Source organism: Oncorhynchus masou, unplaced genomic scaffold (assembly GCF_036934945.1).
Source record: "Oncorhynchus masou masou isolate Uvic2021 unplaced genomic scaffold, UVic_Omas_1.1 unplaced_scaffold_825, whole genome shotgun sequence".
Classification (NCBI taxonomy): domain Eukaryota; kingdom Metazoa; phylum Chordata; class Actinopteri; order Salmoniformes; family Salmonidae; genus Oncorhynchus; species Oncorhynchus masou.
In genome coordinates, this window is record NW_027014730.1 from 169970 (window position 1) to 197808 (window position 27839).

General features: G+C 44.3%; 1 pseudogene; it reads left to right on the plus strand.

Moving 5' to 3' along the window:
* The window catches only part of LOC135537728 (tudor domain-containing protein 3-like), a 62947-nt pseudogene that overhangs the window by 14529 nt on the left and 20579 nt on the right, over positions 1-27839 (plus strand).

The following is a 27839-nucleotide window of genomic DNA, read 5'->3' on the forward strand; positions in this document are numbered from 1 at the left end:
AGGGCGTTGTATAGGGCGTTGTAAAGGGCGTTGTAAAGGGTGTACTAAAGGGCGTTCTGAAGGGCGTTCTGAAGGGCGTTCTAAAGGGCGTTGTAAAGGGCGTACTAAAGGGCGTTGTAAAGGGCGTTGTAAAGGGCGTTGTAAAGGGCGTACTAAAGGGCATTGTAAAGGGCGTTCAAAAGGGCGTTGTAAAGGGCGTTGTAAAGGGCGTTGTAAAGGGCGTTGTAAAGGGCGTTCTAAAGGCCGTTGTATAGGGCGTTGTATAGGGCGTTGTAAAGGGCATTATAAAGGGCGTTCTAAAGGGTGTTGTAAAGGGTGTACTAAAGGGCGTTGTAAAGGGCGTTCAAAAGGGTGTTCAAAAGGGCGTTGTAAAGGGCGTTGTAAAGGGTGTACTAAAGGGCGCTGTAAAGGGCGTTGTGAAGGGCGCTGTGATGGGCGCTGTAAAGGGCGCTGTAAAAGGCGTTCTAAAGGGAGCTGTAAAGGCGTTCTAAAGGGCGTTGTAAAGGCCATTGTAAAGGGCGAACTGAAGGCCGTTCTAAAGGGCGTAGTACTAAAGGGGGTTTTAGATTTTTACATCAGCCAATAACCTTCAATTCATTACATTTTATCTGTTATCAAAATTATTAAATTCATTCAATGACATTATTCAATGACATTATTCAATGACATTTAAAAAAATAAATTAAATCGTTCTCAAAAACATTTGTATATTGCCCCATACAATAATCTGTTCTCTTAATGATTAAAAAAAAAATATATCTAATCTAATTTTATTGGTCAGGTAAACATGTTTAACAGATGTTATTGGTCAGGTAAACATGTTTAGCAGATGTTATTGGTCAGGTAAACGTGTTTAGCAGATGTTATTGGTCAGGTAAACATGTTTAACAGATGTTATTGGTCAGGTAAACATGTTTAACAGATGTTATTGGTCACGTACACATGTTTAGCAGATGGTATTGGTCAGGTAAACATGTTTAACAGATGTTATTGGTCAGGTAAACATGTTTAACAGATGTTATTGGTCAGGTAAACATGTTTAACATATGTTATTGGTCAGGTAAACATGTTTAGCAGATGTTATTGGTCAGGTAAACGTGTTTAACAGATGTTATTGGTCAGGTAAACATGTTTAGCAGATGTTATTGGTCAGGTAAACATGTTTAACAGATGTTATTGGTCAGGTAAACATGTTTAGCAGATGTTATTGGTCAGGTAAACATGTTTAGCAGATATTATTGGTCAGGTAAACATGTTTAGCAGATGATATTGGTCAGGTAAACATGTTTAGCAGATGTTATTGGTCAGGTAAACATGTTTAACAGATGTTATTGGTCAGGTAAACATGTTTAGCAGATGTTATTGGTCAGGTAAACATGTTTAGCAGATATTATTGGTCAGGTAAACATGTTTAGCAGATGTTATTGGTCAGGTAAACGTGTTTAACAGATGTTAAACGAAATGCTTGTGTTTCTACTTCCGACAGGGCAGCAATACCGAACAAATTACACAACATATACCCAATACACACACATCTACACAACATATACCCAATACACACACATCTACACAACATATACCCAATACACACACATCTAATTACACAACATATACCCAATACATACACATCTACACAACTTATACCCAATACACACACATCTACACAACATATACCCAATACACACACACACATCTACACAACATATACCCAATACACACACATCTACACAACATATACCCAATACACACACATCTACACAACATATACCCAATACACACACATCTAATTACACAACATATACCCAATACATACACATCTACACAACTTATACCCAATACACACACATCTACACAACATATACCCAATACACACACACATCTAATTACACAACATATACCCAATACACACACATCTAATTACACAACATATACCCAATACACACACATCTAATTACACAACATATACCCAATACACACACATCTACACAACATATACCCAATACACACACATCTAATTACACAACATATACCCAATACACACACATCTAATTACACAACATATACCCAATACACACACATCTACACAACATATACCCAATACACACACACATCTACACAACATATACCCAATACACACACATCTAATTACACAACATATACCCAATACACACACATCTAATTACACAACATATACCCAATACACACACATCTACACAACATATACCCAATACACACACATCTAATTACACAACATATACCCAATAGACACACATCTAATTACACAACATATACCCAATACACACACATCTAATTAAACAACATATACCCAATACACACACATGTAATTACACAACATATACCCAATACACACGCATCTAATTACACAACATATACCCAATACACAGACATCTAATTAAACAACATATACCCAATACACACACATCTACACAACATATACCCAATACACACACATCTACACAACATATACCCAATACACACACATCTAATCACACAACATACACCCAATACACACACATCTAATTACACAACATACACCCAATACACACACATCTAATTACACAACATACACCCAATACACACACATCTAATTACACAACATACACACACATCTAATTACACAACATACACCCAATACACACACATCTAATTACACAACACATACCCAATACACACACATCTAATTACACAACATACACCCAATACACACAAATATAAATAAAGGAATGGAATTAAGAATGTCTAAATATATACTCAAGGGCGTTCTAAATTCTTCTCCCCTTTGACCTCCAGAGCTTGGCCAAACACAGCAGGAGTAACATCGGAAGAGAAGGTGGAGCCCCTCCCTTCGTGCCCTTCGGACAGGTACGACCTGCCAATATTTAACTGGTTCCACGCACAGCCAATCAGACTGATTCTCTCTCCGTTGACTAGCCAATCAGACTGATTCTCTCTCTGTTCACTAGCCAATCAGACTGATTCTCTCTCCGTTGACTAGCCAATCAGACTGATTCTCTCTCCGTTGACTAACCAATCAGACTGATTCTCTCTCTGACTAACCAATCAGACTGATTCTCTCTCCGTTGACTAACCAATCAGACTGATTCTCTCTCCGTTGACTAACCAATCAGACTGATTCTCTCTCCGTTGACTAACCAATCAGACTGATTCTCTCTCTGTTGACTAACCAATCAGACTGATTCTGTCTCCGTTGACTAACCAATCAGACTGATTCTCTCTCCGTTGACTAACCAATCAGACTGATTCTCTCTCCGTTGACTAACCAATCAGACTGATTCTCTCTCCGTTGACTAACCAATCAGACTGATTCTCTCTCCGTTGACTAACCAATCAGACTGATTCTCTCTCCGTTGACTAACCAATCAGACTGATTCTCTCTCCGTTGACTAACCAATCAGACTGATTCTCTCTCCGTTGACTAACCAATCAGACTGATTCTCTCTCCGTTGACTAACCAATCAGACTGATTCTCTCTCCGTTGACTAACCAATCAGACTGATTCTCTCTCCGTTGACTAACCAATCAGACTGATTCTCTCTCCGTTGACTAACCAATCAGACTGATTCTCTCTCCGTTGACTAACCAATCAGACTGATTCTCTCTCCGTTGACTAACCAATCAGACTGATTCTCTCTCCGTTGACTAACCAATCAGACTGATTCTCTCTCCGTTGACTAACCAATCAGACTGATTCTCTCTCCGTTGACTAACCAATCAGACTGATTCTCTCTCCGTTGACTAACCAATCAGACTGATTCTCTCTCCGTTGACTAACCAATCAGACTGATTCTCTCTCCGTTGACTAACCAATCAGACTGATTCTCTCTCAGTTGACTAACCAATCAGACTGATTCTCTCTCAGTTGACTAACCAATCAGACTGATTCTCTCTCCGTTGACTAACCAATCAGACTGATTCTCTCTCCGTTGACTAACCAATCAGACTGATTCTCTCTCCGTTGACTAACCAATCAGACTGATTCTCTCTCCGTTGACTAACCAATCAGACTGATTCTCTCTCCGTTGACTAACCAATCAGACTGATTCTCTCTCTGTTGACTAACCAATCAGACTGATTCTCTCTCCGTTGACTAACCAATCAGACTGATTCTCTCTCTGTTGACTAACCAATCAGACTGATTCTCTCTCAGTTGACTAACCAATCAGACTGATTCTCTCTCCGTTGACTAACCAATCAGACTGATTCTCTCTCCGTTGACTAACCAATCAGACTGATTCTCTCTCTGTTGACTAACCAATCAGACTGATTCTCTCTCCGTTGACTAACCAATCAGACTGATTCTCTCTCTGTTGACTAACCAATCAGACTGATTCTCTCTCTGTTGACTAACCAATCAGACTGATTCTCTCTCCGTTGACTAACCAATCAGACTGATTCTCTCTCCGTTGACTAACCAATCAGACTGATTCTCTCTCCGTTGACTAACCAATCAGACTGATTCTCTCTCCGTTGACTAACCAATCAGACTGATGAAATTGTCGTCTCTCTGTGCTCCTCAGAAGTGTGTAAGGAATGAGGAAGTGGACTCCAGAGAGCTGGACACCAGGAAGACTCTGGTCAGCACCAGTGTGGTGAAGACGGCTGACGAGAACGAAGAGTTTGAGAAGCAGAGGCTAGCAGCCATCGCTGAGGTGGCCAAGAACAAAGAGGTGTGTGTGTGTGTGTGCGCGTGTGTGTGTTTGGTTTTATCCCTGTTGTCATAGCTATAGTAACTGGACCACTCATGTCTGTGAAACTCTGTCCGCGTCCCACTGTGTGAGTTGGTTCTGTTTCTACTGGCTTGTTGTATCTTAAGGGCCAGTTTCCCAGACACAGATTCTCCATTGTAAAACAGCTGTTTAGTCCAGGAAGAGACTTTGTCTGTCTGCTCCGTGGGAATCCAGCTCTGAGTGTCTTTTGACCTCCTCTGAAGGGAACTCGGACGTTTGGCGGCGGAGGCAATGCTGGCGGGAACCTCGTTAATACTGGAGGTCGGGACCGGCGAGGAGGAGGAGACCGAGGAGACAGGGACTCGTACCGGCAGAGACGAGAGGAGAGGACGGAGGAGTCCAGCCGTCCAGAGGGAAACTACAGAGAGCTCGGGAGTTACCGGGAACAACCAAACTACCGGGAACGAGGCAATTACCGCGAGCTGGTGAGGGCTTTGACCTTTTGACCCAGTGTTTCCCTTAGCTCTGTGTAGGCGGGTGGGTCTCTTTCCCTCTGTCTAAAAGCCCCCCAAACCCCTGGCTCCTTTCAGTTTTAATTAAAGATGTTTGAGATCTTTGTGGTCAGGAGAATAACTCTGGTAAAATATGCCTTGGCTCTCTGGTTTTGGGCTGGACCTGTCTAGGCTTCACAACAACAACAAGAAGTCAGCTTAATTCATTTGTTTAATCTAGATTCCTGGTTTGCAGTGTCTCTGATTTAGGTTTTTATTGAGCCGTTTTGGTGTCAGAGTCAGATGGTGGTTTAGGGTCTGATTGTGAAATAATCTCGGGGACCCTCATCGATTTCAGACGATGTGGGACTGGGCCTCAACAACAACGAGTCTTTCATTCAGTTGTGTAATGTAGACTCCTGGCTTGCAGTAAGACCCCTCCCTTCCCCCATTAGGCCGTCTCCCAAAGGGCACCATATTCCCTCTATAGTGCACTACTTTAGACCCTATTCCCTCTACAGTGCACTACTTTAGACCCTATTCCCTCTACAGTGCACTACTTTAGACCCTATTCCCTATACAGTGCACTACTTTAGACCCTATTCCCTATACAGTGCACTAGTTTTGCAAGTAGGGAATAGAATGCCATTTGGGACATGGGCTATGTTTCCTCCTCAGTGCGTCTTGACGGGAGGGGTGGGGGGAGAGGAGGGAGCGAGGGGGGGACAGGAGAGGGGGAGGGGAGAGGGGGAGGATGGGGGGAGGGGGGGACAGGAGAGGGTAACAGATTAAGGAGATAATCTGAGGAGTCTCAGTAGAATAGAAAGGCTATTAATCTTGAGCAGACGACAGTAGAAGTGGTGATGAACTGTGGATGGAGTTTTATGGGGTGAATGAAGACCTGAGAGAGAGAAGGAAGTTCAAATGGGGGGGGGTTAATGAAGACCAGAGAGGGAAGAGTTCAAATATGTGTGTGGGGGGGTCAATGAAAACCAGAGAGAGAGAGGGAAGTTCAAATGGGGGGGGTTAATGAAGACCAGAGAGGGAGGAGTTCAAATAAGTGTGTGTGGGGGGGGGTTAATGAAGACCAGAGAGTGAGGACTTCAAATATGTGTGGGGGGGGGTTAATGAAGACCAGAGAGGGAGGAGTTCAAATATGTGTGTGGGGGGGGGTTAATGAAGACCAGAGAGGGAGGAGTTCAAATATGTGTGTGTGGGGGGGGGGGGGGTTAATGAAGACCAGAGGGGGAGGAGTTCAAATATGTGTGTGTGTGTGGGGGGGGGTTAATGAAGACCAGAGTTGGAGGAGTTCAAATATGTGTGTGGGGGGTTAATGAAGACCAGAGAGGGAGGATTTCAAATATGTGTGGGTGGGGGGGTTAATGAAGACCAGAGAGGAGGAGTTCAAATATGTGTGGGTGGGGGGGTTAATGAAGACCAGAGAGGGAGGAGTTCAAATATGTGTGGGGGGGTTAATGAAGACCAGAGAGGGAGGAGTTCAAATATGTGTGTGTGTGTGTGGGGGGGGTTAATGAAGACCAGAGAGGAGGAGTTCAAATATGTGTGGGGGGTTAATGAAGACCAGAGAGGGAGGAGTTCAAATATGTGTGTGGGGGGGGTTAAAGAAGACCAGAGAGGGAGGAGTTCAAATATGTGTGTGGGGGGGTTAATGAAGACCAGAGAGGGAGGAGTTCAAATATGTGTGTGGGGGGGGTTAATGAAGACCAGAGGGGGAGGAGTTCAAATATGTGTGTGTGTGGGGGGGGGGTTAATGAAGACCAGAGAGGGAGGAGTTCAAATATGTGTGTGGGGGGGGTTAATGAAGACCAGAGAGGGAGGATTTCAAATATGTGTGGGTGGGGGGTTAATGAAGACCAGAGAGGAGGAGTTCAAATATGTGTGGGTGGGGGGGGTTAATGAAGACCAGAGAGGAGGAGTTCAAATATGTGTGGGGGGGTTAATGAAGACCAGAGAGGGAGGAGTTCAAATATGTGTGTGTGTGTGGGGGGTTAATGAAGACCAGAGAGGGAGGAGTTCAAATATGTGTGGGGGGGTTAATGAAGACCAGAGAGGGAGGAGTTCAAATATGTGTGTGTGGGGGGGGGGGGGGGTTAATGAAGACCAGAGCACTGTATTTATACATGACATTTGAAATGTCTTTATTCTTTTGGAGCTTCTGTGAGTGTAATGTTTACTGTTCATTTTAGTTGTTTATTTCACTTCTGTTTATCTATTCCACTTGCTTTGGCAACGTTAATGTATGTTTCCATGCCAGTAAAGCCCAGAAAATTGAATTGAGAGAAGTGTGTCACCTCTCCTAAGTTCCAACATAATAAAGACATTTCAAATGTCATGTTATGTCAATATACTCCCCCATTTGAACTCCCCTCCCCCATTTGAACGCCCCTCCCATCCCTCCATCCCCCCTCCCTCCCTCCCATCCCTCCATCCTCCCTCCCATCCCTCCATCCCCCCTCCCATCCCTCCATCCCCCTCCCATCCCTCCATCCTCCCTCCCATCCCTCCATCCCCCTCCCATCCCTCCATCCCCCCTCCCACCCCTCCATCCTCCCTCCCATCCCTCCATCCCCCTCCCATCCCTCCATCCCCCCCTCTCTAGGTGGATGAGCGGGCCCTAAGGGACATTATGGAGATGGGGTTTGATAAGGAGGATGCTCGTCAGGCCCTGATGGACAACAACAACAACATGGAGGTGGCTCTCAACAGTCTACTGACGGGGACCTTCAAACCCCCCCACCCCCGAGGAACCCAGCAGACCCCCACCCAGAGGTAAGCCCTACTCCCCCCCATCCAGAGGTAAGCCCTGCCCCCCACCCCATCCAGAGGTAAGCCCTGCCCCCCATCCAGAGGTAAGCCCCCCCCACCCAGAAGTAAGCCCTGCTCCCCCCCCACCCAGAGGTAAGCCCCCCACCCAGAGGTAAGCCCCCCCCACCCAGAAGTAAGCCCTGCTCCCACCCCCCACCCAGAGGTAAGCCCTGCTCCCCCTCCCCCCCCACCCAGAGGTAAGCCCTGCTCCCCCCCCCCCACCCAGAAGTAAGCCCTGCTCCCACCCAGAGGTAAGCCCTGCTCCCCCCCCCACCCAGAAGTAAGCCCTGCTCCCACCCAGAGGTAAGCCTACAACATGACCTACTACGTAATAACTATAGAATCCCACTGTGACGTTTCTACTGCGTCTGTTTCCTCCATGCAGCAGACAGAGGAAGGGGTCGTGGTCGGGGTCGGTCCAGTAGGTTTGGGGGTGAGGATGAGGAGGAGGGAGCAGGAGGAAGACCGTCAGGACCCAGCACTCTGTTCGACTTCCTGGAATCCAAGATGGGGAGCTTCTCCTACAAGGTACAGTCCTGTCCTTTACCAATAGTCTTCTCCCTACAAGGTACAGTCCTGTCCTTTACCAATAGTCTTCTCCCTACAAGGTACAGTCCTGTTCTTTACCAATAGTCTTCTCCCTACAAGGTACAGTCCTGTCCTTTACCAATAGTCTTCTCCCTACAAGGTACAGTCCTGTCCTTTACCAATAGTCTTCTCCCTACAAGGTACAGTTAGGAGTCCTGTCCTTTACCAATAGTCTTCTCCCTACAAGGTACAGTCCTGTCCTTTACCAATAGTCTTCTCCCTACAAGGTACAGTCCTGTCCTTTACCAATAGTCTTCTCCCTACAAGGTTCAGTTAGGAGTCCTGTCCTTTACCAATAGTCTTCTCCCTACAAGGTACAGTCCTGTCCTTTACCAATAGTCTTCTCACTACAAGGTACAGTCCTGTCCTTTACCAATAGTCTTCTCCCTACAAGGTACAGTCCTGTCCTTTACCAATAGTCTTCTCCCTACAAGGTACAGTCCTGTCCTTTACCAATAGTCTTCTCACTACAAGGTACAGTCCTGTCCTTTACCAATAGTCTTCTCCCTACAAGGTACAGTCCTGTCCTTTACCAATAGTCTTCTCCCTACAAGGTACAGTCCTGTTCTTTACCAATAGTCTTCTCACTACAAGGTACAGTCCTGTCCTTTACCAATAGTCTTCTCCCTACAAGGTACAGTCCTGTCCTTTACCAATAGTCTTCTCCCTACAAGGTACAGTCCTGTTCTTTACCAATAGTCTTCTCCCTACAAGGTACAGTCCTGTCCTTTACCAATAGTCTTCTCCCTACAAGGTACAGTCCTGTCCTTTACCAATAGTCTTCTCACTACAAGGTACAGTCCTGTCCTTTACCAATAGTCTTCTCACTACAAGGTACAGTCCTGTTCTTTACCAATAGTCTTCTCCCTACAAGGTACAGTCCTGTCCTTTACCAATAGTCTTCTCCTACAAGGTACAGTCCTGTCCTTTACCAATAGTCTTCTCCCTACAAGGTACAGTCCTGTCCTTTTACCAATAGTCTTCTCCCTACAAGGTACAGTCCTGTCCTTTACCAATAGTCTTCTCCCTACAAGGTACAGTTAGGAGTCCTGTCCTTTACCAATAGTCTTCTCCCTACAAGGTACAGTCCTGTTCTTTACCAATAGTCTTCTCCCTACAAGGTACAGTTAGGAGTCCTGTCCTTTACCAATAGTCTTCTCCCTACAAGGTACAGTCCTGTTCTTTACCAATAGTCTTCTCCCTACAAGGTACAGTTAGGATTCCTGTCCTTTACCAATAGTCTTCTCCCTACAAGGTACAGTTAGGAGTCCTGTCCTTTACCAATAGTCTTCTCCCTACAAGGTACAGTCCTGTCCTTTACCAATAGTCTTCTCCCTACAAGGTACAGTCCTGTCCTTTACCAATAGTCTTCTCCCTACAAGGTACAGTTAGGAGTCCTGTCCTTTACCAATAGTCTTCTCCCTACAAGGTACAGTTAGGAGTCCTGTCCTTTACCAATAGTCTTCTCCCTACAAGGTACAGTCCTGTCCTTTACCAATAGTCTTCTCCCTACAAGGTACAGTCCTGTCCTTTACCAATAGTCTTCTCCCTACAAGGTACAGTTAGGAGTCCTGTCCTTTACCAATAGTCTTCTCCCTACAAGGTACAGTTAGGAGTCCTGTCCTTTACCAATAGTCTTCTCCCTACAAGGTACAGTCCTGTTCTTTACCAATAGTCTTCTCCCTACAAGGTACAGTTAGGAGTCCTGTCCTTTACCAATAGTCTTCTCCCTACAAGGTACAGTCCTGTCCTTTACCAATAGTCTTCTCCCTACAAGGTACAGTTAGGAGTCCTGTCCTTTACCAATAGTCTTCTCCCTACAAGGTACAGTTAGGAGTCTTGTCCTTTACCAATAGTCTTCTCCCTACAAGGTACAGTTAGGAGTCCTGTCCTTTACCAATAGTCTGCTTCCTTCCTGGGGAAGTTTGCATCCTCAAACATTTGTTTGGCGCTTATTTGTTCAGCTTCAGTTGATGGGAACTTGATTCGTCTTTGCACTTTGACGACATAGTGCATCACGCACTGCACTAACCACCCGGCTCAGAGGACTAGCTCCCCCTGTCCCTGCAAGCAAAAGGCTTGAAAGGTTCCCGATGCTTGGCATCTCAGGGCTATCATGATTTGTAGGATGATTGGAAGAGGGCTTGATCTCATGGTCTTTTTAAGTTTTAATTTAGAATGTCAGCCAAGTACATGATAGAGTGTGGTGGTCGTCGATATTTCCTCATTAGAACATGGTCAGGGACATGTAGAGGATCCATCCGATCTTTTAAGAGGTCTCTGTGGGTTCTCCCTCTCGAGCAGCTACCCAAAGATCTTCCATCCTTTTTAATGTACAGTGTCATAGTAAGCTTTGAATCACTACATATACCTGTTTGATTATTCTGTTTTTGACTATTGTTATTTTATTAACAATACATTTAGCTTTGTCATCATTTGATTTTATATGACCATTTCAACAATTATTATTATTATTATTTTAATATTCATTATTTAGTCAAATATGTCAAAAGCTTTTCAAGTGAAGGTTTACATTGATGTTTTTAGTTATAATGTGTTTTTTAAAATGCTCACGGCCTGGGCCCGGTCTGCACAAGACAAGGGTTCAGCTGTCCTAAAGTTAAGTACATTTCCAAGAAGAAATCCTAAAGCATTATTTTCAAGAATCCCATTTCTTCGTTTTTCTTAGAGGAAGAAACATAGCAACAAAAAAAAGCGCAAGAACATTTCCAATAACTTTATTGAGGAATAGCAACTTTGCTTAACTTTCTTCAGAAGTCTAGTTAAGGAAAAAAAATGACAGTTAAGAAGAAATTTCTTAAAGAAGGTTTTGTAAATCTGAGTCCTTTAGCAATAGTGTTCATCAGGGGTTTTTGGCTACAGTTTAAACGCATATTGGTTTTAACAATAAAGAAGCAATTTTATCTACTTCCATTGTCTTCCAAGAGTTGCTGAATCTCCGGTCTCTACTTTACTTTGCTCCTGAGTTCATGCACATTGATGGGAGAGCGAGGTCCCAGCAGGGATCGCTCCCTTCCTCTACTTTTATCCCGCTGTGATGCCTGCTTTCAACCTGACATTTTGTTTCCACAAAGCACATAGCAGTTTGTTACAGCTATTTGTGACATATTTTGAAAAGGGTAGTTTTCTCTTCCAGGTAGATAATACCTTTCTTTCTGTTCCTGTTTTTCTTTCTGATTCAAACTCCAGCATCAAAGATGAACTGTCATTCAAAACTCCTTCAAGTATTGTACATTTTTATAAGAAATATAGACTTTTGTAAGAAACGATGTACTGTGTAAATCTGTGTTGAAGTGGCTCCATGAACATGTACCGTTCTCCTCTGGAGACCAGGGTTCATAGTCTCTAGTCCTGTAGTCCTGTCTCTGGTGTTATAGTCTCTGGTGTTATAGTCTCTAGTCCTGTCTCTGGTGTTATAGTCTCTGGTGTTATAGTCTCTAGTCCTGTCTCTGGTGTTATAGTCTCTGGTGTTATAGTCTCTGGTGTTATAGTCTCTGGTGTTATAGTCTCTAGTCCTGTAGTCCTGTCTCTGGTGTTATAGTCTCTAGTCCTGTAGTCCTGTATCTGGTGTTAGAGTCTCTAGTCCTGTCTCTGGTGTTATAGTGTATGGTGTATATCTGTGTTGAAGTGGCTCCATGAACATGTACCGTTCTCCTCTGGAGACCAGGGTTCATAGTCTCTAGTCCTGTAGTCCTGTCTCTGGTGTTATAGTCTCTGGTGTTATAGTCTCTAGTCCTGTCTCTGGTGTTATAGTCTCTGGTGTTATAGTCTCTGGTGTTATAGTCTCTAGTCCTGTCTCTGGTGTTATAGTCTCTGGTGTTATAGTCTCTGGTGTTATAGTCTCTGGTGTTATAGTCTCTAGTCCTGTAGTCCTGTCTCTGGTGTTATAGTCTCTAGTCCTGTAGTCCTGTATCTGGTGTTAGAGTCTCTAGTCCTGTCTCTGGTGTTATAGTGTATGGTGTATATCTGTGTTGAAGTGGCTCCATGAACATGTACCGTTCTCCTCTGGAGACCAGGGTTCATAGTCTCTGGTCCTGTAGTCCTGTCTCTGGTGTTATAGTCTCTAGTCCTGTAGTCCTGTCTCTGGTGTTAGAGTCTCTAGTCCTGTCTCTGGTGTTATAGTCTCTAGTCCTGTAGTCCTGTCTCTGGTGTTATAGTCTCTGGTGTTATAGTCTCTAGTCCTGTATTCCTGTCTCTGGTGTTATAGTCTCTAGTCCTGTAGTCCTGTCTCTGGTGTTATAGTCTCTAGTCCTGTAGTCCTGTCTCTGGTGTTATAGTCTCTGGTGTTATAGTCTCTAGTCCTGTAGTCCTGTCTCTGGTGTTATAGTCTCTAGTCCTGTAGTCCTGTCTCTGGTGTTATAGTCTCTGGTGTTATAGTCTCTAGTCCTGTAGTCCTGTCTCTGGTGTTATAGTCTCTAGTCCTGTAGTCCTGTCTCTGGTGTTATAGTCTCTTGTCCTGTAGTCCTGTCTCTGGTGTTATAGTCTCTGGTGTTATAGTCTCTGGTGCTGTAGTCCTGTCTCTGGTGTTATAGTCTCTGGTGTTATAGTCCCTGGTGTTATAGTCTCTGGTGTTATAGTCTCTGGTGTTATAGTCTCTGGTGTTATAGTCTCTGGTGTTAGAGTCTCTAGTCCTGTAGTCCTGTCTCTGGTGTTATAGTCTCTGGTGTTATAGTCTCTGGTGTTATAGTCTCTGGTGTTATAGTCTCTGGTGCTGTTGTCCTGTCTCTGGTGTTATAGTCTCTGGTGTTATAGTCTCTAGTCCTGTCTCTGGTTTTATAGTCTCTGGTGTTATAGTCTCTAGTCCTGTCTCTGGTGTTATAGTCTGTGGTGTTATAGTCTCTAGTCCTGTCTCTGGTTTTATAGTCTCTGGTGTTATAGTCTCTAGTCCTGTCTCTGGTGTTATTGTCTCTGGTGTTGTAGTCTCTAGTCCTGTCTCTGGTGCTGTATTCCTGTCTCTGGTGTTATAGTCTCTAGTCCTGTCTCTGGTGTTATAGTCTCTGGTGTTATAGTCTCTGGTGTTATAGTCTCTGGTGCTGTAGTCTCTCATGCTGTAGTCCTGTCTCTGGTGCTGTAGTCTCTGGTTCTGTAGTCCTGTCTCTGGTTCTGTAGTCCTGTCTCTGGTGCTGTAGTCCTGTCTCTGGTGCTGTAGTCTCTGGTGCTGTAGTCTCTGGTGCTGTAGTCTCTGGTTCTGTAGTCCTGTCTCTGGTGCCGTAGTCCTGACTCTGGTGCTGTTGTCCTGTCTCTAGTCCTGTCTCTGGTGTTATAGTCTCTGGTGTTATAGTCTCTGGTGTTATAGTCTCTGGTGTTATAGTCTCTGGTGTTAGAGTCTCTGGTGTTAGAGTCTCTAGTCCTGTAGTCCTGTCTCTGGTGTTATAGTCTCTGGTGTTAGAGTCTCTAGTCCTGTAGTCATGTCTCTGGTGTTATAGTCTCTGGTGTTAGAGTCTCTGGTGTTAGAGTCTCTAGTCCTGTAGTCATTTCTCTGGTGTTATAGTCTCTGGTGTTATAGTCTCTGGTGTTAGAGTCTCTAGTCCTGTAGTCATGTCTCTGGTGTTATAGTCTCTGGTATTATAGTCTCTGGTGTTAGAGTCTCTGGTGTTAGAGTCTCTAGTCCTGTAGTCATTTCTCTGGTGTTATAGTCTCTGGTGTTATAGTCTCTGGTGTTATAGTCTCTGGTGTTATAGTCTCTGGTGTTATAGTCTCTGGTGTAATAGTCTCTGGTGTTATAGTCTCTGGTGTTATAGTCTCTAGTGTTATAGTCTCTGGTGTTATAGTCTCTAGTGTTATAGTCTCTGGTGCTGTAGTCCTGTCTCTGGTGTTATAGTCTCTGGTGTTATAGTCTCTAGTCCTGTCTCTGGTGTTACAGTCTCTGGTGTTATAGTCTCTGGTGTTATAGTCTCTGGTGCTGTAGTCTCTTATGCTGTAGTCCTGTCTCTGGTGCCGTAGTCCTGACTCTGGTGCTGTAGTCCTGTCTCTGGTGTTATTGTCTCTGGTGTTATAGTCTCTGGTGTTATAGTCCCTAGTCCTGTCTCTGGTGTTATAGTCTCTGGTGTTATAGTCTCTGGTGTTATTGTCTCTGGTGCTGTAGTCTCTTATGCTGTAGTCCTGTCTCTGGTGCCGTAGTCCTGACTCTGGTGCTGTAGTCCTGTCTCTGGTGTTATTGTCTCTGGTGTTATAGTCTCTGGTGCTGTAGTCCTGTCTCTGGTGTTATAGTCTCTGGTGTTATAGTCTCTGGTGGTATTGTCTCTGGTGCTGCAGTCCTGTCTCTGGTGCTGTAGTCCTGTCTCTGGTGTTATAGTATCTGGTGCTGTAGTCCTGTCTCTGGTGCTGTAGTCTCTGGTGCTGTAGTCCTGTCTCTGGTGCTGTAGTCTCCGGTGCTGTAGTCCTGTCTCTGGTGCTGTAGTCTCTGGTGCCGTCGTCCTGTCTCTGGTGCTGTAGTCTCTGGTGCTGTAGTCTCTGGTGCTGTAGTCTCTGGTGCCGTAGTGCTGTCCTCTCCTCTGGTGGTTACAGTGAGGAGCCAGGCCAGATGGTCTGTGTCTCTCTACAGAGGGTATTAATCTGTATAAACCAGTGCTGCCGTTAGTTAAGTCTCTGACATCAGTGTGTCGGCATGGCGACAAACTGACATATGGTTCACCACAGAGGGGAAGTGGACACAGTCAACAGAGAGGGTTGGGTTTCATTTCCTGCCTTTCATGAGGAGACATTACCGTTTGATGTTTGGGCTCATTTCAAGTGTTGAGATGTTTGAAACCAGAGTTTGGGATCATTTTTTACTGAACTCTGGCAATGACTTTAGTTTCTGCCTTCTTTGTTTAAAAAAAAAAGTATCTAATGATGTTTGTTTCGATTTGATTTGTTTCTCAGGTCTCCAATTAAAAGACCGTATCTAGAACTTATTAAGCATGTTTGTGTGTGTACACGTTAGGGATGTGACCAATGGGATGTGACCAATGGGACGTGACCAATGGGATGTGACCAATCGACAATTTTGCTTAACGTTTAATCTGCATTTTTTTGCAAATAATTTTCTGTTAACGCTATACAAAAAAATCTGAAAATTCCACGTCAATTTACAATGCAGAATAATGATCCTATTAATTCACAATGCTGAATAATTAATTCACCCTGCAGAATAATTAATTCACCCTGCAGAATAATTAATTCACCCTGCAGAATAATTAATTCACAATGCAGAATAATTAATTCATGATGCAGAATAATTAATTCACCCTGCAGAATAATTAATTCACACTGCAGAATAATTAATTCACCCTGCAGAATAATTAATTCACAATGCAGAATAATTAATTCACCCTGCAGAATAATTAATTCACCCTGCAGAATAATTAATTCACCCTGCAGAATAATTAATTCACCCTGCAGAATAATTAATTCACCCTGCAGAATAATTAATTCACCCTGCAGAATAATTAATTCACCCTGCAGAATAATTAATTCACAATGCAGAATAATTAATTCATGATGCAGAATAATTAATTCACCTTGCTGAATAATTAATTCATGATGCAGAATAATTAATTCACCCTGCAGAATAATTAATTCTCGATGCAGAATAATGGTCCTAATAAGGACCTCTAGGGACAGACAGTGAAATCTCCCTCAGTCAGACAGTGAAATCTCCCTCAGTCAGACAGTGAAATCTCCCTCAGTCAGACAGTGAAGTAAAATCTCCCTCAGTCAGACAGTAAAATCTCCCTCAGTCAGACAGTGAAATCTCCCTCAGTCAGACAGTGAAATCTCCCTCAGTCAGACAGTGAAGTAAAATCTCCCTCAGTCAGACAGTAAAATCTCCCTCAGTCAGACAGTGAAATCTCCCTCAGTCAGACAGTGAAATCTCCCTCAGTCAGACAGTGAAATCTCCCTCAGTCAGACAGTGAAATCTCCCTCAGTCAGACAGTGAAGTAAAATCTCCCTCAGTCAGACAGTAAAATCTCCCTCAGTCAGACAGTGAAATCTCCCTCAGTCAGACAGTGAAATCTCCCTCTAGGGACAGACAGTGAAATCTCCCTCAGTCAGACAGTGAAATCTCCCTCAGTCAGACAGTGAAATCTCCCTCAGTCAGACAGTTAAAATCTCCCTCAGTCAGACAGTGAAATCTCCCTCAGTCAGACAGTGAAATCTCCCTCAGTCAGACAGTGAAATCTCCCTCAGTCAGACAGTGAAATCTCCTTCAGTCAGACAGTAAAATCTCCCTCAGTCAGACAGTGAAATCTCCCTCAGTCAGACAGTGAAATCTCCCTCAGTCAGACAGTGAAATCTCCCTCAGTCAGACAGTGAAATCTCCCTCAGTCAGACAGTGAAATCTCCCCCAGTCATATCCCCTGGAAAGCACCTCTGCTTCGGTATGTTTGTCTGTAAAGTGTACACGACAGCTTTTTAAATGCCAAAACCAAACGTTCTCTGGAGAGTCGAAGCGCCCGCTGAACGGGTATTCTACTTGTCTGTAAAGGAAGGTCGCTTCTGAGGTGGGACTAACGTCCATCACGAGGCGTCCAGAACTGTCCATCAAATTAATCTTGAGCTGCCTGTGGGATAAACAATCGTACAGCCTGCCCTCCGCTTGCTCACAGACCGATCTTTACATCTTGTTAAATACCATGACTTGCCAATTTCATTTATTTTATTTCACCTTTATTTCACCAGGTAGGCCAGTTGAGAACAAGTTCTCATTTACAACTGCGACCCTGACCAAGATAAAGCAAAGCAGTGCGACACAAACAACAACAACAGAGTGACACATGGAGTAAACAAACGTACAGTCACTGACACAAAATAAAACTCTGTTATTCACTGTGTTCAAATGTCGTTAGGAGACATTTAGGAGACCGAACATACATCTTCCTTGAGGAATTGCCTCCTGAGATTCAGGATTTTAGAAAACGGAGACAGGATTTGTTCCCGTAGACAGACAGAACCGTGCACTAGGTCTATCTATCAGTATAGGCAGGTCAGACACCAGACAGACAGACAGAACCGTGCACTAGGTCTATCTATCAGTATAGGCAGGTCAGACACCAGACAGACAGAACCGTGCACTAGGTCTATCTATCAGTATAGGCAGACAGACACCAGACAGACAGACAGAACCGTGCACTAGGTCTATCTATCAGTATAGGCAGGTCAGACACCAGACAGACAGAACCGTGCACTAGGTCTATCTATCAGTATAGGCAGGTCAGACACCAGACAGACAGAACCGTGCACTAGGTCTATCTATCAGTATAGGCAGGTCAGACACCAGACAGACAGAACCGTGCACTAGGTCTATCTATCAGTATAGGCAGGTCAGTCACCAGACAGACAGACAGAACCGTGCACTAGGTCTATCTATCAGTATAGGCAGGTCAGACACCAGACAGACAGACAGAACCGTGCACTAGGTCTATCTATCAGTATAGGCAGGTCAGACACCAGACAGAACCGTGCACTAGGTCTATCTATCAGTATAGGCAGGTCAGTCACCAGACAGACAGACAGAACCGTGCACTAGGTCTATCTATCAGTATAGGCAGGTCAGTCACCAGACAGACAGAACCGTGCACTAGGTCTATCTATCAGTATAGGCAGGTCAGACACCAGACAGACAGACAGAACTGTGCACTAGGCCTGCCTATCGGCAAACAAAAACTACCTTTTGTGTATCCAATTTGGTTGAAATGTTTTAACGTTTAAATATTCACACGTGTGTGTGTGTGTGTTCTCTCTGGGTTTCTCCTCCAGAGCCAAAGAGCCAGTCCTCCCAGAGGCATCACGAGGGTAAGATGGCGTTCCCTCCTAACAGCCAGTCCCAGGACAGGTACCCCCAACGCAGCGACAGGTCAGACGGGAGGAACGACTGGTCCAGGAACGACAGATCACGGAAGGAGAGAAACGAGAGGAACGACAGATCAGACTTCAGGAACGACAGGAACGACCGACCACCTCGTTTCCAGAGGGATAGTGACAAGGATTTCCCTAAACCTGGCCACGACCCCTCGATCGCCACATCCAACCCTTCCCCAGCCCCAGCTCCAGCAGGGGGCCGGCAGGGCCAGGAGAGAGCCCAGGACAGAGGCCAGGAAAGGGGCCAGACACAGGAGAAGGCCCCTTCTGGAGGTGGAGGAGGGTCAGAGAGGTGGAGAGAGGCCCAGCATGAGAGACAAACAGCCAGGGAGGCCAGAGGACAGACATCAGTGTTCTGCCCTGCTGCTACGTACCCCGCCCCCGGCCAGCGGAACAGAGAACCCAGAGACGGAACCCAGGGGGATTCTTCTGGTTCTAGAATCTTCCAGCAGGGAATCAGAGTAGGTTCTAGTTCTGGTTCCGGAGGGTTCCAGAACCAAAGTCGGAGAGAGCAGCACTCGGTACCCGATCTGTCGTTTAATAAGAGAGGAGGAGGAGGAGGAGGGATGAAGCAGGACAACGGACCTGCACCAGCTGCCTCTAAACCAGGCCAGCACCAGACAGAGTCCAGTTCTAACTGTGTATCAGAACCTAAAGGGGTCCAGAGATCTGACAGCGGAACAGACAACAGGTATGGATACTGGATTAGACTTGATTGGGAACGTCGTCTCATCAAATCACATTTTTATTGATCACATACACATGGTTAACAGATGTTATTGGTCACATACACATACACATGGTTAGCAGATGTTATTGGTCACATACACATACACATGGTTATCAGATGTTATTGGTCACATGGTTATCAGATGTTATTGGTCACATGGTTAGCAGATGTTATTGATCACATACACATGGTTAGCAGATGTTATTGGTCACATACACATGTTTAGCAGATGTTATTGATCACATACACATGGTTAGCAGATGTTATTGATCACATACACATGGTTAGCAGATGTTATTGGTCACATACACATACACATGGTTAGCAGATGTTATTGGTCACATACACATGGTTAGCAGATGTTATTGGTCACATACACATGGTTAGCAGATGTTATTGGTCACATGGTTAGCAGATGTTATTGGTCACATGGTTAGCAGATGTTATTGATCACATACACATGGTTAGCAGATGTTATTGATCACATACACATGGTTATCAGATGTTATTGGTCACATACACATGGTTAGCAGATGTTAATGGTCACATGGTTAGCAGATGTTATTGGTCACATGGTTAGCAGATGTTATTGGTCACATAGTTAGCAGATGTTATTGGTCACATGGTTAGCAGATGTTATTGATCACATACACATGGTTATCAGATGTTAATGGTCACATACACATGGTTAGCAAATGTTAATGGTCACATACACATGGTTAGCAGATGTTATTGGTCACATACACATACACATGGTTAGCAGATGTTATTGATCACATACACATAGTTAGCAGATGTTATTGATCACATACACATAGTTAGCAGATGTTATTGGTCACATACACATGGTTAGCAAATGTTAATGGTCACATACACATGGTTAGCAGATGTTATTGGTCACATACACATGGTTAGCAGATGTTATTGGTCACATACACATGGTTAGCAGATGTTATTGGTCACATGGTTAGCAGATGTTATTGGTCACATGGTTAGCAGATGTTATTGATCACATACACATGGTTAGCAGATGTTATTGATCACATACACATGGTTATCAGATGTTATTGGTCACATACACATGGTTAGCAGATGTTAATGGTCACATGGTTAGCAGATGTTATTGGTCACATGGTTAGCAGATGTTATTGGTCACATAGTTAGCAGATGTTATTGGTCACATGGTTAGCAGATGTTATTGATCACATACACATGGTTATCAGATGTTAATGGTCACATACACATGGTTAGCAAATGTTAATGGTCACATACACATGGTTAGCAGATGTTATTGGTCACATACACATACACATGGTTAGCAGATGTTATTGATCACATACACATAGTTAGCAGATGTTATTGATCACATACACATAGTTAGCAGATGTTATTGGTCACATACACATGGTTAGCAAATGTTAATGGTCACATACACATGGTTAGCAGATGTTATTGGTCACATAGTTAGCAGATGTTATTGGTCACATGGTTAGCAGATGTTATTGATCACATACACATGGTTATCAGATGTTAATGGTCACATACACATGGTTAGCAAATGTTAATGGTCACATACACATGGTTAGCAGATGTTATTGGTCACATACACATACACATGGTTAGCAGATGTTATTGATCACATACACATAGTTAGCAGATGTTATTGATCACATACACATAGTTAGCAGATGTTATTGGTCACATGGTTAGCAGATGTTATTGGTCACATACACATAGTTAGCAGATGTTATTGGTCACATACACATAGTTAGCAGATGTTATTGGTCACATACACATGGTTATCAGATGTTATTGGTCACATACACATGGTTAGCAGATGTTATTGGTCACATACACATGGTTAGCAGATGTTATTGGTCACATACACATACACATGGTTAGCAGATGTTATTGGTCACATACACATGTTTAGCAGATGTTATTGATCACATACACATGGTTAGCAGATGTTATTGATCACATACACATGGTTAGCAGATGTTATTGATCACATACACATGGTTAGCAGATGTTATTGATCACATACACATGGTTAGCAGATGTTATTGGTCACATACACATACACATGGTTAGCAGATGTTATTGGTCACATACACATACACATGGTTAGCAGATGTTATTGGTCACATACACATACACACGGTTAGCAGATGTTATTGATCACATACACATGGTTAGCAGATGTTATTGGTCACATACACATGGTTAGCAGATGTTATTGGTCACATGGTTAGCAGATGTTATTGGTCACATGGTTAGCAGATGTTATTGGTCACATGGTTAGCAGATGTTATTGGTCACATGGTTAGCATATGTTATTGGTCACATGGTTAGCAGATGTTATTGGTCACATGGTTAGCAGATGTTATTGGTCACATGGTTAGCAGATGTTATTGGTCACATGGTTAGCAGATGTTATTGGTCACATGGTTAGCAGATGTTATTGGTCACATACACATGGTTAGCAGAGTGTAGTGGAGTGCTTGTGCTTCTAGTTCCAACAATGCAGTAATAACCAACAAGTAATCTAACTAACAATTCCACAACTACGACCTTATACACACAAGTGTAAAGGAATGAATAAGAATATGTACATATAAATATATGAATGAGCGATGGTACAGAACGGCATAGGCAAGATGCAGTAGATGATATAGAGTACAGTATATACATATGAGATGAGTAATGTAGGGTATGTTAACATTATATTAAGTGTATTACATAAAGATGCAGTAGATGGTATAGAGGACAGTATTTACATATACATATGAGATGAGTCATGTAGGATATGGAAACATTATATAAAGTAGCATAGTTTAAAGTGGCTAGTGATACATGTATTACATAAAGATGCAGTAGATGATATAGAGGACAGTATATACATATGAGATGAGTAATGTAGGGTATGTAAACATTATATAAAGTGGCATAGTTTAAAGTGGCTAGTGATACATGTATTACATAAAGATGCAGTAGATGATATAGAGGACAGTATATACATGTGAGATGAGTAATGTAGGGTATGTTAACATTATTTAAAGTGGCATAGTTTAAAGTGGCTAGTGATACATGTATTACATAAAGATACAGTAGATGATATAGAGGACAGTATATACATGTGAGATGAGTAATGTAGGGTATGTAAACATTATATTAAGTGGCATAGTTTGTATGGATACTTGATGAGACTTGACTATGAATGTCGTCTCGTTGTCGATGTCATCCGTGTTTATGAATACAACGTGCGAGAGTGGACTGTTTTCTAATGTGTGTGCAGTGCTTTTCATTCTCGGGACACGGCGACGCCAATGAAGAAAGGTGCATTCTGGGATGTGCAGTAACGTTGTGTTGTATTGTAGAGCTGAGCCCAACAGCAGACGGAGAGGAGGAGGGGGGAAGTCCCACAGGGAAAGGCCCAACTCTGACAACTTTGACCGTTACCGGGACAACGGACCGTCGAACTCCTCTACGTCGTGGGCGGGGCAAGAGAAGGACTGTAGCGCCGGGACGCAGGACTGGGGCGTGTCCCGTGGTGAGTCTCGTCCAGTGAAAGGCCAAGTGGGCAGCGGCCCTGGCACGGGGCCACACCTCCAAAACGGTGACTCGTCAACGGAACACCGGACAGGGCCAATCAAACAACAGAACTACTCCTCTGGTCCCGCCCCAAGGGAGAGGGAGGAGTCACACAACAGGAACAGCACTAACCCCGCCCATAACAACTCCAACACCGCCCCTAAGAAGAGAACGGGGGGGCAGGTCAAGGGCAGAGGTCAGACCAGAGGTCAGACCAGGGGCAGGTTGGGACCATGGAGCCTGCAGTGGCTCAAGGCCTGGGGAACTTGAAACCAGGAGACCAGGTTCTCGCGCTCTACTGGGAAGACAACAAGGTACAACTATATTAACACTGGAGTCATGGTTAGGTAGATGGGAGTCATGGTTAGATAGATGGGAGTCATGGTTAGATGTGAGTCATGGTTAGGTAGATGGGAGTCATGGATAGATAGATGGGAGTCATAGTTAGATAGATGGGAGTCATAGTTAGATAGATGGGAGTCACAGTTAGATGTGAGTCATGGTTAGGTAGATGGGAGTCATGGATAGATAGATGGGAGTCATAGTTAGATAGATGGGAGTCACGGTTAGATGTGAGTCATGGTTAGGTAGATGGGAGTCATGGATAGATAGATGGGAGTCATGGATAGATAGATGGGAGTCATGGTTAGATAGATGGGAGTCATAGTTAGATAGATGGGAGTCATAGTTAGATAGATGGGAGTCATGGTTAGATAGATGGGAGTCATGGTTAGATAGATGGGAGTCATGGTTAGATAGATGGGAGTCATGGTTAGATAGATGGGAGTCATGGTTAGATAGATGGGAGTCACGGTTAGATAGATGGGAGTCAGGGTTAGATAGATGGGAGTCATGGTTAGATAGATGGGAGTCACGGTTAGATGGGAGTCATGGTTAGATAGATGGGAGTCGTGGTTAGATAGATGGGAGTCATAGTTAGATAGATGGGAGTCATGGTTAGATAGATGGGAGTCATGGTTAGATAGATGGGAGTCATGGTTAGATAGATGGGAGTCATGGTTAGATAGATGGGAGTCATGGTTAGATAGATGGGAGTCATGGTTAGATAGATGGGAGTCACGGTTAGATAGATGGGAGTCACGGTTAGATAGATGGGAGTCACGGTTAGATAGATGGGAGTCACGGTTAGATAGATGGGAGTCGTGGTTAGGTAAATGGGAGTCAGGGGTTAGATAGATGGGAGTCATGGTTAGATAGATGGGAGTCGTGGTTAGATAGATGGGAGTCGTGGTTAGATAGATGGGAGTCGTGGTTAGATAGATGGGAGTCGTGGTTAGATAGATGGGAGTCATAGTTAGATAGATGGGAGTCATGGTTAGATAGATGGGAGTCATGGTTAGATAGATGGGAGTCATGGTTAGATAGATGGGAGTCATGGTTAGATAGATGGGAGTCGTGGTTAGATAGATGGGAGTCATGGCTGTGTATAATGACACCTCTGTGTGTAGTTCTCACAGGTCCAGTGTAATGACACCTCTGTGTGTAGTTCTACAGGTCCAGGATAGATGCTGTGTGTAATGACACCTCTGTGTGTAGTTCTACAGGTCCAGGATAGATGCTGTGTGTAATGACACCTCTGTGTGTAGTTCTACAGGTCCAGGATAGATGCTGTGTGTAATGACACCTCTGTGTGTAGTTCTACAGGTCCAGGATAGATGCTGTGTGTAATGACACCTCTGTGTGTAGTTCTACAGGTCCAGGATAGATGCTGTGTGTAATGACACCTCTGTGTGTAGTTCTCACAGGTCCAGTGTAATGACACCTCTGTGTGTAGTTCTACAGGTCCAGTGTAATGACACCTCTGTGTGTAGTTCTACAGGTCCAGTGTAATGACACCTCTGTGTGTAATGACACCTCTGTGTGTAGTTCTACAGGTCCAGGATAGATGCTGTGTGTAATGACACCTCTGTGTGTAGTTCTACAGGTCCAGTGTAATGACACCTCTGTGTGTAGTTCTACAGGTCCAGGATAGATGCTGTGTGTAATGACACCTCTGTGTGTAGTTCTACAGGTCCAGGATAGATGCTGTGTGTAATGACACCTCTGTGTGTAGTTCTACAGGTCCAGTGTAATGACACCTCTGTGTGTAGTTCTACAGGTCCAGTGTAATGACACCTCTGTGTGTAGTTCTACAGGTCCAGGATAGATGCTGTGTGTAATGACACCTCTGTGTGTAGTTCTCACAGGTCCAGTGTAATGACACCTCTGTGTGTAGTTCTACAGGTCCAGGATAGATGCTGTGTGTAATGACACCTCTGTGTGTAGTTCTACAGGTCCAGTGTAATGACACCTCTGTTTGTAGTTCTACAGGTCCAGGATAGATGCTGTGTGTAATGACACCTCTGTGTGTAGTTCTACAGGTCCAGTGTAATGGCACCTCTGTGTAGTTCTACAGGTCCAGGATAGATGCTGTGTGTAATGACACCTCTGTGTGTAGTTCTACAGGTCCAGGATAGATGCTGTGTGTAATGACACCTCTGTGTGTAGTTCTACAGGTCCAGGATAGATGCTGTGTGTAATGACACCTCTGTGTGTAGTTCTACAGGTCCAGTGTAATGACACCTCTGTGTGTAGTTCTACAGGTCCAGGATAGATGCTGTGTGTAATGACACCTCTGTGTGTAGTTCTACAGGTCCAGGATAGATGCTGTGTGTAATGACACCTCTGTGTGTAGTTCTACAGGTCCAGGATAGATGCTGTGTGTAATGACACCTCTGTGTGTAGTTCTACAGGTCCAGTGTAATGACACCTCTGTGTGTAGTTCTACAGGTCCAGGATAGATGCTGTGTGTAATGACACCTCTGTGTGTAGTTCTACAGGTCCAGGATAGATGCTGTGTGTAATGACACCTCTGTGTGTAGTTCTACAGGTCCAGTGTAATGACACCTCTGTGTGTAGTTCTACAGGTCCAGGATAGATGCTGTGTGTAATGCCACCTCTGTGTGTAGTTCTACAGGTCCAGTGTAATGACACCTCTGTGTGTAGTTCTACAGGTCCAGGATAGATGCTGTGTGTAATGACACCTCTGTGTGTAGTTCTACAGGTCCAGGATAGATGCTGTGTGTAATGACACCTCTGTGTGTAGTTCTACAGGTCCAGGATAGATGCTGTGTGTAATGACACCTCTGTGTGTAGTTCTACAGGTCCAGTGTAATGACACCTCTGTGTGTAGTTCTACAGGTCCAGGATAGATGCTGTGTGTAATGACACCTCTGTGTGTAGTTCTACAGGTCCAGGATAGATGCTGTGTGTAATGACACCTCTGTGTGTAGTTCTACAGGTCCAGTGTAATGACACCTCTGTTTGTAGTTCTACAGGTCCAGGATAGATGCTGTGTGTAATGACACCTCTGTGTGTAGTTCTACAGGTCCAGTGTAATGACACCTCTGTGTGTAGTTCTACAGGTCCAGGATAGATGCTGTGTGTAATGACACCTCTGTGTGTAGTTCTACAGGTCCAGTGTAATGACACCTCTGTGTGTAGTTCTACAGGTCCAGTGTAATGACACCTCTGTGTGTAGTTCTCACAGGTCCAGTGTAATGACACCTCTGTGTGTAGTTCTACAGGTCCAGTGTAATGACACCTCTGTGTGTAGTTCTACAGGTCCAGGATAGATGCTGTGTGTAATGACACCTCTGTGTGTAGTTCTACAGGTCCAGTGTAATGACACCTCTGTGTGTAGTTCTACAGGTCCAGGATAGATGCTGTGTGTAATGACACCTCTGTGTGTAGTTCTACAGGTCCAGGATAGATGCTTTGTGTAATGACACCTCTGTGTGTTGTTCTACTTGTCCAGGATAGATGCTGTGTGTAATGACACCTCTGTGTGTAGTTCTACAGGTCCAGTGTAATGACACCTCTGTGTGTAGTTCTACAGGTCCAGGATAGATGCTGTGTGTAATGACACCTCTGTGTGTAGTTCTACAGGTCCAGGATAGATCCTGTGTGTAATGACACCTCTGTGTGTAGTTCTACAGGTCCAGGATAGATGCTGTGTGTAATGACACCTCTGTGTGTAGTTCTACAGGTCCAGTGTAATGACACCTCTGTGTGTAGTTCTACAGGTCCAGGATAGATGCTGTGTGTAATGACACCTCTGTGTGTAGTTCTACAGGTCCAGTGTAATGACACCTCTGTGTGTAGTTCTACAGGTCCAGGATAGATGCTGTGTGTAATGACACCTCTGTGTGTAGTTCTACAGGTCCAGGATAGATGCTGTGTGTAATGACACCTCTGTGTGTAGTTCTACAGGTCCAGGATAGATGCTGTGTGTAATGACACCTCTGTGTGTAGTTCTACAGGTCCAGGATAGATGCTGTGTGTAATGACACCTCTGTGTGTAGTTCTACAGGTCCAGGATAGATGCTGTTCATCCCTCCGGTCTCACGGCCGTCGTGGTCTTCACTGAGTATGGAAACTGTGAGGAGGTCCTTCTACACAACATCAGACCGGTCAGCACGGACTTCTGGGTAAGCATCTACGGGACTACAGTTGCTCTGTCTCGACTCACCTTTCCACGATCCCTCACGCCCTCTCTCCTCTCCAGCTTCTCAAACCGTATTGGAGGAGAATGTCCAAGGCTCCCCACCCCTAGTCTGTCTCCTCTAATGGGTTTTAGAGAAGGAGGAGAGGAAAAGAGGATGTGAGGAAACGAGGAAAGACTCATTGAGAATGTCCAAGGCCCCCCTCATCCCTAGTCCGTCTCCTCTAATGGGTTTTAGAGAATGAGGAGAGGAAGAGAGGATGTGAGGAAATGAGGAAAGACTCATTGAGAATGTCCAAGGCCCCCACCCCTAGTCCGTCTCCTCTAATGGGTTTTAGAGAATGAGGAGAGGAAGAGAGGATGTGAGGAAACGAGGAAAGACTCATTGAGAATGTCCAAGGCCCCCCACCCCTAGTCTGTCTCCTCTAATGGGTTTTAGAGATGGAGGAGAGGAAAAGAGGATGTGAGGGAAACGAGGAAAGACTCATTGAGAATGAGCCTTCGTTCTGCCTAATAGAAAGTCCTAAGATGGC